Source organism: Euwallacea fornicatus, chromosome 11 (assembly GCF_040115645.1).
Source record: "Euwallacea fornicatus isolate EFF26 chromosome 11, ASM4011564v1, whole genome shotgun sequence".
Taxonomy (NCBI): Eukaryota; Metazoa; Arthropoda; class Insecta; order Coleoptera; family Curculionidae; genus Euwallacea; species Euwallacea fornicatus.
Window position 1 is genome coordinate 287,181 of NC_089551.1, and position 19,692 is coordinate 306,872.

A 19,692-nucleotide genomic window follows, 5' to 3' on the forward strand; every position below is an offset into this window, starting at 1 on the left:
AGCTGGAATTATAATAAATCGCGTAGGGCAGGTATAGACCGCGTTTCGACTGAAAAGGGATTAATGATAGCTATTAAATCAGCGTTTTTGGTCTCGCACACAACGGCCGTAAAAAATGAGCTCGGCTAGATTTTGTGGCCCGTCGCTATTAACTTCCAAAGGGTCGAATAAATCACGAGGTATCTAATTTTTAAGAGAAGGAGAGGCCAGTTTCCTTCGCATCTAGTTTCTCTCGGGTTGATCAGAAAACGTCTTTGTGTGTGTGTGTGCCCGAACGACTTTCACCGTGCCTGCCTCAGGCCTCCGGCACTATTTTTCCAGTAATATCAAGTTTTGCCCATGTCCGTCTAATGTGTCTCGCTTTTTTTCCAGAGGACCGAGAGCGGGACACGGCTCCGTCCGACTTGCTCTGGGCTTGCCGAAGCGGCGCGCCGTCCAGCAATGCCAATGTCTTCAGTCGCTAATTAACGCCTGGATTCGCCGGACCTAGAGTAGACGAAGTCCAAGAACGGCAGCCGCACCTCACCTCAACCGGGTGGTGTATACAGGGTATCTAACGGGTTTACTTGAATATCTCTAAGGGGGTGCCCGCTCGGGCCATTTCGTGAGAACAAAGTCCTTGTAAAACGCAGATCCCGAAACGGGTCGCTTCCGAGATGCATTTCTTCTTCGAATAACAGTTTTTAAAGCTTAATCCGAACATCTCTTGAGCGACTTTTTTAAAACTTTTCAAAGACCATCGAAGCACGCAACGTTCTTAGGGAATAAGGGAATAAACCCGTGAATTTTTTGAAAATGCCTCTGCGCGACGAGCGTACGTGCAGCGAAACGGTTTTTGTTGTTTTTATCTCGTAAACGAAGCGAGATGCGGCGAAAATTCGAGAAGCAGAAAAGTCGTGTTTTTCGTCTCGAAAAAATGTCGAAATTAAACGAAAGTCGGTGATGCGCGCCCTTTTGTCGATGAATTTGGTGGGCTTCAGAATTTTAATCTAGCCACGGTCGAACGAGCCTCTTACTACTACCAAAAATCAAAAGAAAATCGGTCGAAGGATTTTCCAAAAACCGCGATTAAAAAAGAATCATCACCCTGTATCCTGGGAATAACAAACTTTCGGACCTGAGTTTAAGGAACTTTTTTCATGAAATGATCTGAGAAATCGCCTCCCTGAATATCGCCGCGTCTTTTCTCGACAGCCTGTATACAATTATGAACACAATGTACAGATGCGAGAAACGATGTAAATACACCCAACAGCTCATTACGTATCGTGTAATTTTTAAACTCTATGAAAATTTTCAGGTTAGCTCCGGTTAGTTCCAGTTAGGGATTCATTCGGCCAAGTAGGTGCAATGCACGTTTCCCCCAATTGCGGGACAGTGCGACTCCAGAAAACGTGGAAATTGTTAAGAAATCCAATTGTTTCTGTCCAAGTGCTTTTTGACAGGCAGAGCTATGAACGTCACGTGACACTGTTTAGTGCAATTCGTCGATTTTTGTGACAGTAACGTTTGGTAATTAACGTAACAGTTTTCAAGCTTCGTTTGCTCAAAATATACAGTTTTTCGCTTTGAAAAAATGTCAATTACACCTTCTGGTACTTCTGTGCTTCTGATACGGAGCGTTAAATTTCGAACGCGAACGCGAATCAATTTCCCGCATTCGCATGACGAAATTTGACATTTCGTATCAGGGACACAGAAGTCCCGGCGAAGAGGTAAATTTAACTCTTTACGCATTTTGTAGAACCACCAGGGGTAAAATTTACCTCGCCGCGCTCCTGAGTTTCTGATACCGAAATGGATTTTGGAAGGCCGAATCAAGATCTATCATCGGGAAGGAGTCAAACAGACACAAAACATGTAAGTATTTGTTTAATTAAATTAATTACATTAACTTAATAATTATACAAATCCTTAACTTGGACTAAACGTTGTAGCAACTCGAACTCGTCTGGAGCGTTCCCACCGCACGGTCCATCCATCTCTTCTGCAGTTGTGGTAGTTTTTCGGTTATTCTGCTCATGTGTCTGCGTTCGTATAGTAATTAGTTAGGTGGGTTGGGTAACGGGTCGTCCGGGGCGCTATGCTGTTCTGGTCCATTTACGTGTTTTTTACTCGGAACGTCAGTTTGGGTTTAGGCGACTCGCTCGCCAGTGGTGGTAATCAACGATGCCGCTCCGTAATGCCAGTCAGCTCACCGCTACGGGGTCAGGTGCCATTCGAAGGTGCATTTCATCTGAAAAAACGAGAAAACAGACCATCAAATTACCATTTTGACATTGTCTTTCGTTGCCGCCAACTAACGCGAAACAACTCTGCATGTAATAAGCAAGTACCTAAATCAAAAGAGCGCGGCAGATTCGCAGGAAGCCCGGGGCGCACATTGCGGGCCCCGGCCAATGGCGGGGCTCCGGTACTACTTCCTCGATCCCGGTAATAACAGCCGTGCTAAGTAATAACAAATTGTTGCGTCTATTGTGCAGGCCGCACCGGTGGTACCACAATTATACTTTCACGTCGCTGGAGGGGGGGATTTGCGTGTGCGTGCAGCCCCGATTCTGCATATACGACAAACAATTATTTCTTAAAACAACATTTTGATTGACACTATCTTAATTGGGCTCGAAGTATGTAATATCGAATTCGAATACGGCGGGGGCACCCTCGGACGTCTAACTATCGCTCCCAAAAGACGCAACATTAGACACGGCTATTATGCGGAATAATAACCGGCTGATATGGAAATTGCATGCAAATCGTCCATATGCCTAACGAAATCGATTGGGTACACTCTAAGGGGACAACGAGCACTCGGTATGGAACAGTCTGCGAGCACCGACAAAACGCTTCCTCTCGGCGTCTAGATGTTAGGACTCAAGGGACAATGCGACATTTCATGTACATTAGCCGAAAATTGGATCTTTTTTCAAGGGAGAGAAAAAACCGTTCAGGCCCTGCGTGCCGCGCAGGTGATGCGCAACAAATGCGATTGGTCTCCCATCCACCGCGAGCGCATTCCGAATAATTGCTTTCATAATTTCGTTAGGCAATAATTTTGTGCCTTACTTGATGGCAGAATCGATTAAGGTCCCTCTATTAAAATTCCTCCTTTGATGAACTTAACGCTGTGTAGAAAGACAAGTGGAGCTAAATAGGACGAGTGTGCAGGTAGCCGATTCTCAGGGGGATTTAGAACGCACAATGTTTGCTTTAAAAGCAAAAAATAAGCACAAGACGTGGGCAATTTCGGCATTCGACAAGCGTGGAATTCGATTTGCGCGCAAATCGTACCTGTTTCGGGGCACCTGCGACCAGACCACCCTCCTTCCAACGTTCCCATCCATCACACGGCAAAAAACCCTTTCAGACGAATTCAGACCGCCCTGTATATAATTTAATGGCGTCGTGCTTTACTCTGCCTAATCTGATAATTATGGCTTGCGCGATCGCGCTCACCCTGTAATTAAACACAACGCGCCGGGAGGTTTTGCCGTCATACTCTCGATGACGCGTCATTATCAAAACTTTCGCTCGCGATGTCCGCGGCCCGAAATTGCACCAACAACGGGTGACACGTGTCGCTGCAATCGACGATCCTGCGTAGACAAAGTAGACATTTTTGCGCGAAATCTCCCATCGGCTGCAGTACTATTTAATTACGTAACATTCATCAAGCGGCCCCTGGCCCCACGTAGGAGTAGAACGTGGCATTATAACTCCATAGAGATCGGAAAAACGATCTTTAAAGCCGGGTAATTATGGTTTCGAGAGGTTTTTGTTGTGCGGTCGGTCAATAAAGGTGAGTGATGATGCCGGGTATTCGTAGACAAGTCCAGAGGGGCATTTAATCTGCGTCCGACTTCGATCTACGCAAGTGCGAAAGCGTCCGAGATTAAATACAACATCAGACAATGATCGTTAGTAATTGAAAGTGCGCTGTCACGCCCCCCAAACGACCCCCCCGCGGTCTAAACAAACCCAAAAAAGAGAGCGGATTTCGCGTGAAACGCCACCGGTGGCTCCACACCCGAGCTACCTGCGCCCCCGCTTTACTTCATACGACAATGCCAATTTGACAGCTTACTGAGGACACCCAGAGCCATCTTTAATCGTGATTCGTGAGCAGCGACGAAAAAAAAAACAATAAAACATCAAACTTATTTCTCGTTTCGTCGATTAGAAGGCGCTTCTCTGCAAAGGGCCTTGACAGATAGAGATCTAAATTGCATCGTAATTGTCCATGGGGTGGCTAAATGGGCTTGAAATTGTCCCCCGATGGGTGTCCCCCCCCCTTCCTGCCTAATTAACCGTGGAATTAATACGTAAACTAGCACGACATGGGGTCGCGATGCTGCAGAGATAAGGATGCGTTTAGGGATGATGACGGGGGAGAGTTTTCAGTTTTCACTTTTGACGGTCTCGCGGAGGCTTGCTGGACCCCCGGGGCGCAAATCGATGCGATGCGCTCGGGAGGGGGCCCCAGCGGGGCTCGCAGGAGGGCTCCGACGTGTTGTGGCTTCCGTGGAACCGCGAAGCACCCCGGGAGATCACAATAAATTGAGACGTACGAGTTACGAATCCTCGGAGAACGAGTTGCGACCGGGGCGAGTTCGAAAAATGCCTTCAGGTGCGATTAAATAAAAACACGCGCATACGCACGATAATCGCTTCGGTGCGACCGGCAAAGCGCCTGCGCCGAGAGCGGCGCCACCCGACGCATCATGATCCTCCCTCCGCAACTCGAACCTCGTTTCCAGCGCCGTTCAACGACCAGGAAAGTGTCCAGAGACGGGACGTGGCCACCGTGCAACCTCCGCCTGATCCCAATTGAGGAGGAGGCGAGAGTAAGCGCGCCGTTGCAACCCGGATCGGACCTCCGGAGGGGCGGCAAACAATCCTAACGCGCGTTTTCGGGCAAATCGAACTCGAAAACTTGCGAGAACGAATTCGGACGAGTGACGCGGGTGTCGGAGAGGAGAGCGCCGCTTCCCATTGTTGCGCGCGGTGTCCGCCGGGCGTCGCACGTGATTTCGGACGATCGATTGCGATTGACCGAAAAGGACACTAAGAAAAAAAAAAAAAAAAGAGGAAGATAGAGAGAGAGAGAGAGAGAGAGAGAGAGAGAAAACACGAGAAAAACGTCGAGGGACATTTGTTCAGCTTCGGGGTCCACGGCAGGGCCCGCATACACCCGAAATTATCCCCCACGTAATATGCAATCACTGCAAAAATAAATTCGAGCCTAACCGCAGCCGGAGCGCCTCCCTAGCGCAACACAAGAATCTCACCCCGAGGCGCCCCCATCTGCTCCTGCGGAACAAAAAACCGTCCTGCGAACATAGTTTCGACCGTCTTGGAAATCTCGTGAGTGTATACTTACCCACACGCAGTGGCGTATCCGCACCCGCTCCCGTGGCGAGAGGTGCCTGCTCGGAGGAGCACTCCTCGCCGGCACCCGACCGCTCCGGGGACGGGTGCCGACCGAGGGCTCCTCAAATATTTTCCAATCGAGGTGCGAGTGCTGCGAGGTACGACCGGGCGTGGGGCGCGCGGGGGTGCGGGACGAGCGACGTCTCTCCGAGCGAGGCGCCACTGCGCGTAATGCCCTAAGGACGTCATATGGCTAACGCATCAGCGTTTCTTTTCCTTGGGAGATGTAAAATGGCACTTTTTCCTTTCTGTGCGAGCTCGCTTTATGGCCACGGAAAAAAATGGGCAATAATAATCGGAGGGTCGGCCTTAAATCATCGCGCGCATTAAAACCCCAAAAAACGCCGTAATGGAAACGGTCCAATTTTCTTGACAAAATGTGATAGATGGTTCCGATCATCTCGGGATTTGGTACGTTCGGGCGTTTGATTGATTAGGTTGTTTCACGCGATTACCTGTTGCTCTTCTCCGCTCTTCTTTTTTTCCCCCCGTCCCGTCCCGGTTGCGGGCCATCGCGATAATTAAATCGGACAAGGATTTATCGACGTCCACGGTACTCTGGCAAACAATGCGACGCGACAGAGAAACGTACCACAAAGAGGAGGATGAGGAGGAGGAAGTCGATTTGCCAGGTGGTTGGCGAACATGTAGGGCTGATTAATGGCGTCGAAAGCGCGGTAATTACAATCCCTCGATGGGCCAAATAACACGAATCGAGGGCTAATTGCGCGGAATTACTGCAATCAGGGCCCGGCCCTGGCATCAACTCATCACGCCACCCAAATTAAGAGATAATTATTTAAAATCGACCAATCGCGGCGGCAGTTAATTGATCCAATTAAGACGTTGGGCCGAAACTACTTTACTCCCCGATTACGCGCGGAATCGGATAGCGTGAACGGCCCGACGCCGTTTGCCGTTTGATTCTATGCATTCTCAACAATTGTACCGGCCCTAGTACAATTCGCCTAGCTGTCGCCTAGGGCTGCTCGGAGCTGTCAAATGCTGTCACCGCGTTGTCGTCGACAATCGCCGCGAATGGACCCGGTTGAGGCGGCGTCAAAAATCAGCCTGCCCGTCGCTCTCAGCGCAGTGCGCTTTTCCCCCAAGATCCACTCGGAGTGAAATTCCTTAAGTAAAAGAAAAAAAAAGAGAAAAATCGCCGTTGGTGCGTTTTCGAATCGCACCGGTACTTCGGCGCAATTTCCCTCTGGAGCGATCCGCCGGGAAACGGCGCCGCCGACGTCCCTCCGGCGCCTCCGCGACTCAATGGTCGGTCGGGCCGCCCCTAAAAAATCGCCGGGATCGCAACACTCGCCGCGGAGCAATTCTCGGCGACATTCCCGACTCGATCGAAGTTCGATTTCAGATCGAAATTGAGGAAAAAACATGGTTCGTCCAACTTTCGGGACGCGCCCTGGCGCGCGAGCAACTGTACGATTTTCGGTACAATCCGCGCAGGCGTTCGGGCGGAAAACGCTCCGCGACCCCCGCAGATTGTACTGCGCTCAGTACAATAGAAGAACCACTTAAATTGGGCGCATTTCCCGGGCCGAGGGCGACCGCCGGGGGCCTGCGCCAATCGTACAACACGTTTTAATAATAAATCGAGGAACATGCAAAATCTTAGAGGCGGACGTAATGGCGATATAAATTCCAGATAGGCAGTGTGCCCCGGAGCGCTCCGAGCGGTCCGGCAGGTGCAATACTTACGTCGCTCTACGTGGGCGTAGCCCCGGCCCGAGCGCCCCGGGGCCCGAAACGATTTCGTGCTTCTACATTTGTTATGAGCTGCGATTCGCTTTTGTTCTTCGCTGGTAATTGCTCGCTCGTTGCACGGGGCGACGTGCACCGTGCGTGAGCCACTCGGAGTACTCCGAACCGGGACACTTTTCAACCCACAATGTGATTTCGAGTCGAAACGATGGAAACAAGGCGAGGCCTGATGTACCGGGACCAGGACAATTTGCGAAAAATCCCGGAAACTCATCTTGTTTTTTTCCTTTTTTTATTTCAAGCTGGACCAGCCGTCGAGGCGGAGCCAATGGCGGCCGCGGAACCCCAGTAAAACGTCTAATCGAATTGTACTGAAAAGGGCAGGTACAATTGGTATTTCGTCCCCGAGACGCCTGTGGGCACGTCGAAAATACTTGGGCGACAGTGCATCGGATGAGACAGACACCAATAAAGCCCCCTTCACACGCACACGAAAAGTTAATAAAACCGGAGCGTGGCGGGTGTTTACGCGACCGAGATGAGCACCGGCCCTTTGAAGTGCCCTGTTGACACCGCTCACGTGACCCAAAAACCACAAAGGGCGATATTAGATCTTTGATTAGATCTGGCGCAGACCAATTTCTTCTGTGGGGGTTCGATTTCTCCGGTCCTAATTGCGCCGGTTCGTGTTCCGAGCGCGCCCGCAAGTAGCAAATGCCCGATGACGAAAGTTGTACTCCCCAAGGTCAGTCGGTACATTTTTCCACCTTTTGGCAGAGCCGCCTTCTCTAAGGAAGTCCGTTTTCTAAAAGAAAAACGCTTTTGAAATAATTGTACTAAAATTAGTACAATTCCGAAACTGCTCGGATTGCTTCTTCTAGGGCTTAGAGAAACTGCAGCTGACTCGGTACTATTTCTGAACCCAGTTGGGGGGCTCGATTTCTTGGTTTCTAATTATTGCTGCGGTGCGTGTTCGCAGCAAGCTCGCGTGCAGCATGTGCCTGTACATTCTCGAAGACGAATTCTGCACGATTACGAAGCAAATTGAGGGCCTTGCGAAGGAGTAAAGTGTCCCCAAATTGCATCGAAGGACCCGTGAGAATGTCGGTGACAAACCGGCCCGGAGATTCTGCGGGCAATTAGGGGAAACGGCCGAAATTCCAAGCGGGGCTGACCGAAAACGGCGGCCGGAATCACGCTCGGACGTTACAGAAGCTCTTTCGGGGTTCCAAGTAGGTCTCGGAAGAATGTCGCTGCAATTAGTACAATTCGCGAACTTGCCGGAAACGAAGTTTCGGCCGTGTTTTCGCTGACCAAACTCAATCGGAATCCCAAATGAAGGCTGAAAAATTGTACTGAAGTTAGTACAATTCGTGGTAGTACGTGAAACTCGCTAGGAACAATTGTACGCGCTACTGTCGTCACGGGGGGCACGTCCGGGGCCCCAAAGGGCTCGCGTCGAAGTTGCCCCGATTTTAGGGCAATTCTGAACGTCGCTGCGGACGAAATTTAACGTTGTTCAAGTAACGAGAGGGGGCACCGATGAAAGCTAAAAAATTGTACTAAAGTTGGCGCAATCCGTGGCAGTGCGTAAGGCTCGCCTGAAACAATTTTATGTGCCGCTGACGTTACGGAGATACGTTTGGGGCCCCAGATGACTCACGCGTAAAAGTTGCCCTGATTTCAGTACAATTCGGAAAGCCGCCGCGGACCACATTTAATGTTATTTAAATTAAGGAGAGGAGGCCCGAACAAAAACCGAAAACAAAAAACTGTTTTACATCCCGTGGAACGAAAAGAAATGACCGAAATATGAAGCGGAGAAATGGGCCTGGCCTCCGCGCTTGCCAGACTTGGTCGCATGTACCCTCTCAAATATTTGCTTCGCGTGCTCCGACACAGTTAAAACATCAAAAGTAATCAGGGACAATGTGTAATTTTTGGACGATTTCGCTCTGCTTTGAATGCATAAGTGGTATTAACGCGATGAGCCCGAATTCCATGGGGTTTTCTCACGATTAGCAGGGGTTATTGAGACATTCCTTCCCTCGTCCGAAATAGCTTTCACGGCCACGTGATCCCATTTACTTTGTACCGTAACAGACCCCGCGCGAAAAAAAACCGTCCTCCTCCTCCAACTCCTCCTCCAGATAACGACTTAAAAAGGTTATTTTATAGCCTAAGTGGAGGGCCGCGTGTCCATTGGGGACACGTGCCGTTCGTTAAAAGTCGCCCGTGCCTCATTGTTGTTGTTTTCGGTAAAATAATCCGAGAGGATAAGACCCTACTTTAAATTAGCTTCGTGTAATTAAGAGGGCTGATGAGGGGCCCTAAGACTCGGGAGGTGATGGCGGGAGGGGGAGGTCCTCGCGATGCCGGGCGAGAGCCGAAGATGGCGCAGTTCCCGAGTTTGCCTCAAACGTCGTTTGCATGCGGAAATGCGACGTTTGAGGCTCTAAGCGGCGGCCGGTAAAATTGTACTAAAGTCAATGCGGCTCGCGCACCCGCTAGGCGCTTTCGAAGTTATTCGCGACGGGGAGGCGCGCCCGCGGCGCCGGACGGCGTCGTCGAGAGTTGTACTAGAGCCAGTACGATCGGTAAAATGGCTGCGAACCTATTTGATTTCGCGCCAATTGCATCGGGAAAAACGTTCGGGGCCCCCAAATCCGAGAAAATTCAATTTCGGTTTAACGGCTTTGAATAAGCCCCAGAAATAGCCCAGATCAATAACCAGATTACACCCCTCAAACGGCCCATGTGGGACATCAAAGGCCGAGGAACCTCGCTCACTTTTAACGAAATTACCCCGCCCCTGCGGATTACACGTTTTTTTTTTTTTTCCTTTTAAGACCGGGTTCGGTTCAAAAGCTTTTCAAATTATAAACCAGAATTACAGTTATCGCGAGGGGCGAGGCAGGGGGCGATTTTAAAACAGTTGTCGACGGTGCCCGACAATGGAAATGGGGTTTGTTTTAGAGCTGGCCGAAGACGGTTTTTTAATTAAAAACCGGGCCGCTAGAGGGTGGCCGCCACGCGCGCCCTCTTTGTTTGCCCGGCTAACGAGCCGAAGACCCGTCAAGTGTCTTTTGTGTCGCCCTAATTGCGCCCCGTCCCCGGGAATTGATACGTCTCGGCCGGGACGCGCGACGCGGAGGGAGAAAAACGGGTCCGCTACGCCTCTGGAAAGCGATTTCTTTCTACCTGCTCGCATAACTCATCCTTTGGCATTTAAATTAGTCGTCCGCGGTCATGACAGATTGCCGAATGAATTAGCGCGAACTAATTTCTTTTAATAATTTTTGAAGAGGGAAAATTATGTTTTATTTTATGGGTGATTCGAAAACAAAAACGTAATTAAAAATTTACGGTGCGGTAATGAGCCGCTTTCCGAGTGCCCGGGCCGGGGCCCGTTTCGGTCGTCTCGTCGATTCGTCTTCTCCTTTTTCGCCTCGGCATTAGACGGATGTAATTTTCCGCATTTAAACCTTTTAATTGGGTCCCTGGGAACCCGCGAGCGGAGGACGCACGCCGAAGCGCTGCGAGCGCGTCTTCTGGGGCGCCGTCGGCTCGCTCGGAGGACCGGCGGCGGCGGCTGCCCGCGAGGAATCGCGATTTTCCCGAAACCGCGAGTCCCCGCGCGCGCGCGCGCGCGCGCCCACCGAGATCCGCGCGTCGCCTCCGAGCAGCTCTGCCTCGCTCCAGGATCGCACGGCGGAAGTTCCGAGGGAGCGCTGACGAATGAGCTGTGACGAGTCGTCGGCGGAGGGAGCCGCGCGATTTCGCCCCGCGAGGCGACTTGACCGTAAAATGGTTTTGGGCGAAACGTCAGAAAAAACCTGCAAATGTGCCTGTCCGGGGCTTCGTCCCGAGCTGTCCGGGTGGTGTCAATATAGCTCGACGGGAAGGTGCCATCCCAGGCCACCCGTGGGGTGTTGCGTGGCGCCGCCCGGCTTCGCCGGGATCGAAGGGCACCGCGTCTACGAAACGTCGACAGATTGAGACCGGACCGGTGGTCGGGTCGCTTTGCCCGGGGGGAAAGCTCCGTTGCGTGCCCCATCCGCGTCGACGAAATGGATAGCGCAGTCTCCCGAGAGGGGCCAGAAGAGGTACCTCGGCCGCAACGACCGCTGAACGGACTTTCCAGCACCTCGCGGCACAGTTCTCCGAGCATCGTCGCTCTCCTCGCGCCTCATCTCTCTCCTCGAGCCTCGTCGCTCTCCTCGAGACTTGTCGCTCTCTCCGAACCTTGTCGGTCCCCGAGCTTTGTCTATCTCCTCAAGCCACGTCTCTCTCCTCGAGCCTCGTCGCTCTCCTCAACCCTCGACGATATCCTCGATCCTCGTCGCTCTCCTCGATCCTCGTCGCTCTCCCCTGTCCTCGTCGCTCTCCTCTGTCCTCCTCGCTCTCCTCGGTCCTCGTCGCTATCCTCGAGACTCGTCGCTATCCTCGTGACTCGTCGCTCTCCTCGAGTTTTGTCGCTCTCCCCGAGCCTCTTCCCTTTCCTTGAGCCTTGTCGCTCTCTCCGAACCTTGTCTCTCTCCTCAAGCCTCGTCTCTCTCCCCGAGCCATGTCTCTCTCCTCGAGCCTCGTCTCGTCCCCAAGCCTTGTCGCCCTCCTCGAGCCTCTTCTCTCTCCTCGAGTCTCGTTGCTCACTTGAGCCTTGTCTCTCTCCTCGAGCCTCTTCTCTCCTCGAGACTCGTCGCTCTCCTCGAGACTCGTCGCTCTCCTCGAGACTCTCCGCTCTCCTCTAGCCTCGTCGCTCCCCTCGCGCCTCGTCGCTCCCATCGAGCCTCGCCGCCCTCCTCGAGCCTTGTCGCTCTCCCCGACCCTCGTGCCCCTCCGGGAGAAAAATCTCAAGTGCTCGCCGTGAATCGCGGCGCTCCCGGAGGTCGCCCGTTCGAGGTGGGTTCTCGGGACCTTGCAGTCGTCCCCGGCGGCACGGTTCCGGGGCGGCCGAGGCGCGACACCTGACCCGTCCCCGGCGAGACCCTTTCGAAGATGGTCCTCGCGACCGCACCGCTCAAGGTCGTCCCGGCGAGCGGGGCGGCCCCCTACGGGCCGTTCCAATTTGCTAAAAGCCATCGAAACAGGCGAATCTATTGACGAGCCGAAGATAATCCGGAGACAAAAGGAGGATCGATAAACTATAAACTCCATCCGTTTGGAGTGCAAATAAGCCGAGCACGGGATCACGCGATCAATTACCTTAAAGTGAAGGGGTGCGCGCACTTTTAAGCCCTTTAAACTCTAATGTAAATGCTAATGAGGCTCTGAAAAGAGCCCCGAATGACAATCTTTCCCCCGGTGCGCGGCGCGGGGAATCTCGTTACGCAAATACGCGGATAAAGGAGCTTATTTAAATATTGTCCGGAGAAAGAAGCAAACACAAAAATATTTAATATTGCTCTTGAGTGGAATAACTGGGGCTTCGTTACCGGATAACTTAATTTTCCCGTGCCGCTTCTCCCCCGCCGGCCGCCCCGTCCCCCCGCTCCCCCGCCGTTTCTCCCCGCCACCTTTCGAGACCGGGTTATTTATTTTGCGGCAGTCTGGAGACACGGCCGCCCCCCAGCTTCTCGCTAAGGCCTAATGAAAGGCAAATCTCCAGGGTTTTTCAACGAAACCGGATAACATCTTGGAGTTTTTATTTTCCCGAAAGTCGGGGGGAGCCCGCCAGGGGCGGCTCGCGGCCGCGTCCGGCCCGAAACCGCCGACGAACCAACCGGCTCGGAACGGACGAGCGACCACTCACAAGAGGGAAGGACGTGTCGCCCGCACATGACCGCTGGCGCGTCAACCGCCGGCGGTTTATCCGCACCCGCAACTGCTGTCATCCACAGGGGGTGGCGGTCAACCGCCGGCGGTTTACCCGCATCTGCAATTGCTGCCATCCGCAGGGAGTGACGGTCAACCGCCGGCGGTTTACCCGCACCCGCAACTACAACCATGCACAGGGGGTGACGGTCAACCGCCGGCGGTTTACCCGCACCCGCAACTGCTGCCATCCGCAGGGGGTGACGGGTCGTCACGCGGGTTTTCACCGGGGGGAGCGGTACTGGGTAAAACGAGGGGAAGGTACCGGGACGCCCATAATTTTATTCTGGCGGTTTGCATTAACTCCGACGACTAAAGTTGGCCCAGAGTTGCACTAACTTAATTTTTTTTTTTTTTTTGTGAGGAGGTGGAAATCTTCTAAAGACACCTGACCCAGGTTGTGGTTGGGGCCAGGTAGTGTGGGATTCGAGCTTCCGGAATGGCCGAAGTCGCCCGCCTACCCACTAAAACCACCCCCGCTCTGCCGCCCCGAAACCGCCATTAAGCATTACTTCAGGGTATCTTCAAACACTAACGTTAACCCAAAGGACGCGCGGGCAAAAACGCGAAACAGGCGAGAAAATTCGAAACTTGGCCACCCGGTATGTCGGCGGGTGCGCGCCTCTGACCGGGGGTTTATCAGCAATTTTTTCTGTTGCCGAGTACCATCGGGCCCCGAAATGTCTCCACGAGGACGTGACACATCCCGTATAAGGTGCTGCGAGCTGACGTGTGAGGGGGGTGCACATGGAAATACAGGGCGTAACAGGTCATCATGCAGCCACCTCGGGGGGCGGTGGGCGCTCGGCAAAGGTACCAGCATGCTGGTAGTCGAAAACGCGCATACAGGGTGTTTCATAAACATGGAATGGAAATATTTGGAAGGAATAAACTTGAGTCCGAAATCGCTTCGATTCCAAGATACAGGGTGTTTAAGTTTTCATTAAAAAAAAATTATATTTCAAAACCTGTTTGGGACACGGACGTGAAATCCGGGACACGCTTTGGCGGGACAAATGCGCACGTTCCCGAGAATATTTCCGTTCGCACCGAAGGCGTCGGTGCGGCCATTCAATGGGACGTTTTTGATGGGCAAAATGGTACGCCACTGACTTTTTTTAACACGAACGTTTAGCTCGTAGTATTCCATTAATTCCTATTAAAAAAGGCCTTTTGGTGTTTTGTTGTTCAAGTGGCCGTTTTCGAGATAAGAAAAACTATTTCTCATTAAGGCGCCTACCGAACACCCGGTATAGGTTTCCAAATGCGATTTTTTTTAGGTATTTAGGAGAATTTTTTCCCATTTCCTGCTGCTTCCCTCCGTAGCCCCGTGGTTCTTGGGAGCCTCTACAAGGAAATGTCAAAACCGTCGGTCGCCACGTGCGACCACATACGTACAGGGTGTCGTTTTCTCCTCGGTCAAGTGCCAACTTTTGCTTTCTAACCTTTTTTTTGCGAATTCTGATTTCGCGTTTGGGCTCCTTCGCCATTTCGTCAAGTTCCTGGATCTCTTGCATTCATCTTGTATCTTTCACGATTTGCGAAAAATTTGCCTAAATACCGAGCGATGCATATTAAGGAAGGAGGAAAGGAGGCTGGAGGAAGGATGAAGCATTTCCTAATGGTGAGTCGTACGTATTAAATCAGTGAAGCAACAGTGAGAGTAAGCGAATTTAAATAAAACAACAAAATTGCAAGAACTGCTGATAGAAAAAGTAAAAAAACAATGAAACTTTGTCACCCTGTATATGGAAAATGGTGCGTTTTCGTCCATGGCTGCGTTAGTACCTTCTTCTCATTTAACCGAGTACTGCCACCCTTGGAGCATCTGCACGACGGCCCTTTACACCCTGTAGGTACAGCCGGACAGGGGCTTTTTAACCGCTGGAGGGCCCCAAATGTCCCCTGTGGATCGCACGCATCGCGCTTCGGATTATAGACCGAAGAAGAGTCGCTCGAAGGAGCAAGTTTGAAAGGGCCCCGAGGGGGCAATTTTCAAAAAATCACAACTGCTGCTAGGGACGAGGCCCAACACCGATTTTTCCAGAGTTTGATGGTCCCACATCAGCTCTACGATCTGGGAATATTCGATGTGAGTTCGCGGCGCAAGGCAGAGCCGCTCAGCAAGTCGCTCACGGAACTTTTCACGTGAGGCTCAGGCGTCGCTCACGGAATTTTTTCCCGTGCAGCTGAGAAGTCGCTCACGAAATCTTTCACGGACATAAACGGCCGTTTGACGTCCTGCAAGCGATTGTCGACCTAACTGATTTTCCGACCTTAAATTTTAAACATTATCGCGTCTCGACAGATACGATTCGCCGGGATTTAACGGGTCGAGACCCGGCCCCGGTCATCCGGGGAACCGGGCAGTTGACGTGCCGTCCGGGCGTTGTAAATATGGACAAATTCACTTTGAAGCGGAGAAGCAGCGTCTTCTCCACCTGATTCCACATCAACTTCGTGGAACGAAAAACTTTTTGAATTATAATTTGCCAATTTTATTCGGTTGAACTAGCTAAAACCTGAAAGCTCGGGAACGATTTAACGTCTCGTGCCCGTGACAGCTGTCGACTTCAAATCGCGACAGGCGCAATTTCTCAGTCGATAAAGCTGCCAGAAATGTCAGGGAAAGTGTCAAAATGACATTTTTCGCGACCGTCAAAACATTTGGATGCCGGAAAGGGGCAATTTTCGGAAACTCGGAAGCGGCTGCGTTTAAGGGTGGGGAATGTTAACGGAAGTTGTACTTTTTTTAAATCCCGAACGCGGTGCCGTCGCGAATATTTATTTATCTTCAACTTCACGCAACTCCTGAGGCCCATTTCAGCGGCGGCGGCGGGCTTTTTTTAACTGCGACACGCCCGAAGGTAGCTTGTTAGGGCTGCTGCGGGCCCCACAAGACCGATTCGGACATTCGCAGCGCTGCGGTGCGCGGCACCTTGCAGCCGTCGAAATTTTCAAATTTTCCCCAATAACTCGGGAACGGTCAGTTTTAACGAAGGGGACCCGGCACGCAAATCGGCCCGAAACTTGCACGGCAGATCCGAAAATACCACCGAAACAATTGGGGGGTTTCCGTTTAAAACGGCGCATGTGGTCGCCCCTCTGTGGATCGCCCCGTACACGAGGAAACGGTCTCGGGAAACGGGCTCTGGTGGCGGAGTCGCCAATTTAACTGGTGCCAAAGCTGGCGCGCCGTTGCGGGACCCGGTACGGAGACAGACCCGTTGAAAGTTGCCCGATTTCGAGGCGGCGGCCGGGACGAGGGCCGAATGGACACCCGGTTGCCATCCGGGCCGAGCCCGGTTACCGCAAAGGAAACTGAGCAGGTGACGTCGCGACTCAGCCGACGTGGATCCCGAGAGACCCGTCAAGGGTCGGATGGCATCGATCGTGCGAGACCTCCCAAGGCCGCGATCGGGCCGCGACGGGTCCGGACCCGGTGCGACGGGCCCGCTCCCGAAGGGGCTCTATCTCCGAAACTAATCGCGTCGCGGACGTGATTTTTTCGCCGAAACGCAGCTGAAGGTGCGCCCTACGCAGACACGTGAGGGGGCCCCGGATTCGATAATAAAAATCTCGGCCGTGTAACGAGGACCGGAATCAATCAATGACCGAAGTAACGACGTGCTAAACGAACCATTTACATTAGACGAGTGGGCGGTAATTGAAAAAATAACGACCGCTCGTTAAAGTCGAAACCTGCATTTAAGCGAGGCAAAATGCCCGACGCGCCGGTACCCTCGGTGGTACCGGGAGGGCGGAATGCAGATGAGCGTGTGCTGTATGCAGGTCGCGATCGCAGCAGCCGATAACCGGGGCCGTAATTTTTAAATTACAGGCCGCATTTACGAAATTCTTCTGCTTTTCGCCGGACCGAAGGGGGGACGCTGGGACGAGAGGGGGGAAGAGGGCGACGATAGGGAGACATACGGCGAGGGACGAGGGGGGACGCAGAGAGACGGGCCGCCCCCCGAGGCAGCGCCGCTCGATACCCCCCGAGCCTGCGCCGACGGGGCGATGACGCCCCGGGCGGCCGAAGGGATTTCCCCCTTGCGAGTGTGCATGCGACGATCGAAAGGGAAAATATTGGGGAACGTCGCTGGGGGGATGAATGTGTGGTGGAGAATGAAAGAGCATGGGGGGTGGGTGGTGGGGGCGAGGGGGGGGGGGGGAGGTTAGTTCTAACGCTGTTGAAATCCGGGGGAAAAACACGAGGCAGAGATAATGCCGAATGAGATTTGTTTTCATTTACCTTTTGCAGTTCGGGCAAAAAACGGCCATTTGCGGCACTTAGGGCCGAATTTGGGCGTCGCATCTGGAAAATTTTGCAAAGGGCGTCGGTCAAGTGGACGCGCTCACTTCGGGGGATCAATCTGTAGGTGATTTTATCGCGGAAAGGCCCTGCGAGCGTGCGTCCGTAAAGTGTCCGCTTAGGGCTCGAGGGAGCTAAAATTTTGCCTTTAATTTGTTTTTTTTTTCTATATATATTTTCGGACAGAGATGTAGAAAGTTGGACAAAATTGTGAATGTAAGGGAAATCATACATAGGGTGTTTAAAGGAAACGCGGCAGTATTCGAAGGGGCGATTCGTCGGGCCACTTTGTGGGAAAAGTCCCTGCGGACACGGGCCCGGAATTTTTTTTTCCGAGATACAGGGTGTTTTTTTTTTCAATAATGATTCTTGAAAAATAATTCAAATATCGACCTCCGGCCGAGTTTGTCCAACTTCGGCTGCTCTGTTTGCAGAAACAGGGGGCCCTAACCAGGTTAAACTCATCGAGCCCACCAAATTTATTGGAAGGAGAAATCTACGCCACTGTGTTTAATTAAATTTCGATTTTTCTTTGCCGTGGAGCAACCGAAACTACCCCTTTCTTCGCTCTTGCGTTTTCACCGCGTCCTGACCAGTTCACCGAGGTATAACATAAAAACCACTTTACTGCACGTCCATTTACCGCACAAAAACATTTTCCTAAAATCGCTATTAACAAAAAAAACACCCTGTATCTTGGAAACTACGCACTTGCGGACCCGCGTCCACGGGAACTTTTCTTTCATGGAATGACCCGGGGAGTCGCCCCCGTAAATATTGCCGCGGCTCTTGTGAACACCCTGTACGATAAACGTACAGGAATCGGCTGTGGCCGCTTGCAACGTCCATTAGAATATTAAATTAATTTTTCGAATTTCAATAATTGTTATTAAATCAATATTGCCCGGGTCGTGCTGACCGCAGACCCGTTTATATCCAGACCGGGTACTTCTCCGGACATTTCGCAGGTGTTCCCTTCTTCGATAGACCCGAATGCACGACGAGGCGCTATTAACGCGAAAGCGGCACACAGTGTGGCTCAAAAAAATTGGGGCCAATTAAAATGCGATGGAATCCCCCCGCGTGGCGCCCTCTATCGGCGAAAAAAAAACGGGACGGATTTTGCGTCGCGCAAAAAAACCCGGATTCAAAATTTCGTCCGACGTCACGTCCCGGTCCGAAAGCGCCAGACAAAGACTCAATTCCCACATTCACGGGAATTTTTTCCCATTAAAGATTCGTTCCTTGAAGTAGGTGCAGGTACTCGGCGAACGCCCTGTATGGTGACGTCACGAAAGCGGAAATTTTCCCACTCTAGGGAGACAGATGAGTGACCATTCGCCGTTCGAGCGTTTTTCCTCCGGCTTCCAAGTCATTTTTCCAATTTTAGAAAGGAGGAGCATCCAACGCGTTGGCTGCAAGTGATGTCATCGTCAGCGTATTAAACATGTACGTTCTGACGACAACGCCTGCATCGTCAATTACATTGACGTTGACAACTGCACTGACATTGACAGGTAGTCTGACATTGACAGATAGTCTGACATTGACAGATAGTCTGACATTGACAGGTAGTCTGACGTTGACAATCACACCGGCATTGACGGTGACGCAAATGCGCGAAAGTACCAATCACGAATTTTGTTTTGTCGACAAAATGACGAGGAATGCCGCGCCAGTTGGAACGCCCGCAGCGAAAAAACAGAAAAATTCGATATCGCCGCGGCAACGTATGACACGTGACGGTCCCAGCGATAGGTACAATGGCATGGAGACCCTCTTAAAAGGCTCCTGCGTTATTCGTACAATAAAAAAAAAAATAAACAAAAATGCAGAATGTCGTGTATTCACATCCAAAGTCGGATCCCACGCAATCGACGGCTACTTATTCCAGTTCGGGACTACCCCGGGCGGTTCGGTACAGCAAAGGGGCTAATTGGCGGAGCCCCTTTGGGGCGAATAATGGGAACCGCGTACATATTTTTTATGGGAAAATCTCGACGTTGCGTGCCTGATCTGCTCCGCGTGTGGGAGAGACCGATTTATGCGCATTTATGCATGAGCCGCCGGATTCCGGCAGACGGTTGACACGACCGACGGAGGCGCGACGAACGCAACGTCCTCTCTCGGAGGGTTATGATGATTATTATTAAAACATATAACAACGTCGTCGGGGACCGAGAAAGAGTAGAGAGTTTTGGGGCCCCGGCGTTTTTTGTTTTTTTTTTGTTACGATGGGACAGATGGGTTACGCCCCCAATGAATATTGATAAGGTTCAGGAACTACACCCAAATTTATCATTATGTACGGTGCTTTTTTCGGGGCGCGTTATTATTCAAATGCGAACCAATTTTCGGATGTCATAGAGACGAGGAAGGTTATTAACTGGGGCTTGATGGAAACCGGACCGCATAGG

At 51.8% G+C, this 19,692-nt stretch overlaps 1 long non-coding RNA gene across 1 annotated transcript in view; it reads right to left on the reverse strand.

The window, feature by feature from the left end:
• Positions 1–1,871: 1,871 nt before the first annotated feature.
• The window catches only part of LOC136342092 (uncharacterized), a 31,943-nt gene continuing 14,122 nt past the window's right edge, over positions 1,872–19,692 (reverse strand). The window contains exon 3 of the long non-coding RNA XR_010732596.1: positions 1,872–2,236. This is a non-coding gene — a long non-coding RNA (uncharacterized lncRNA). The remainder of the gene's footprint in view (positions 2,237–19,692) is intronic.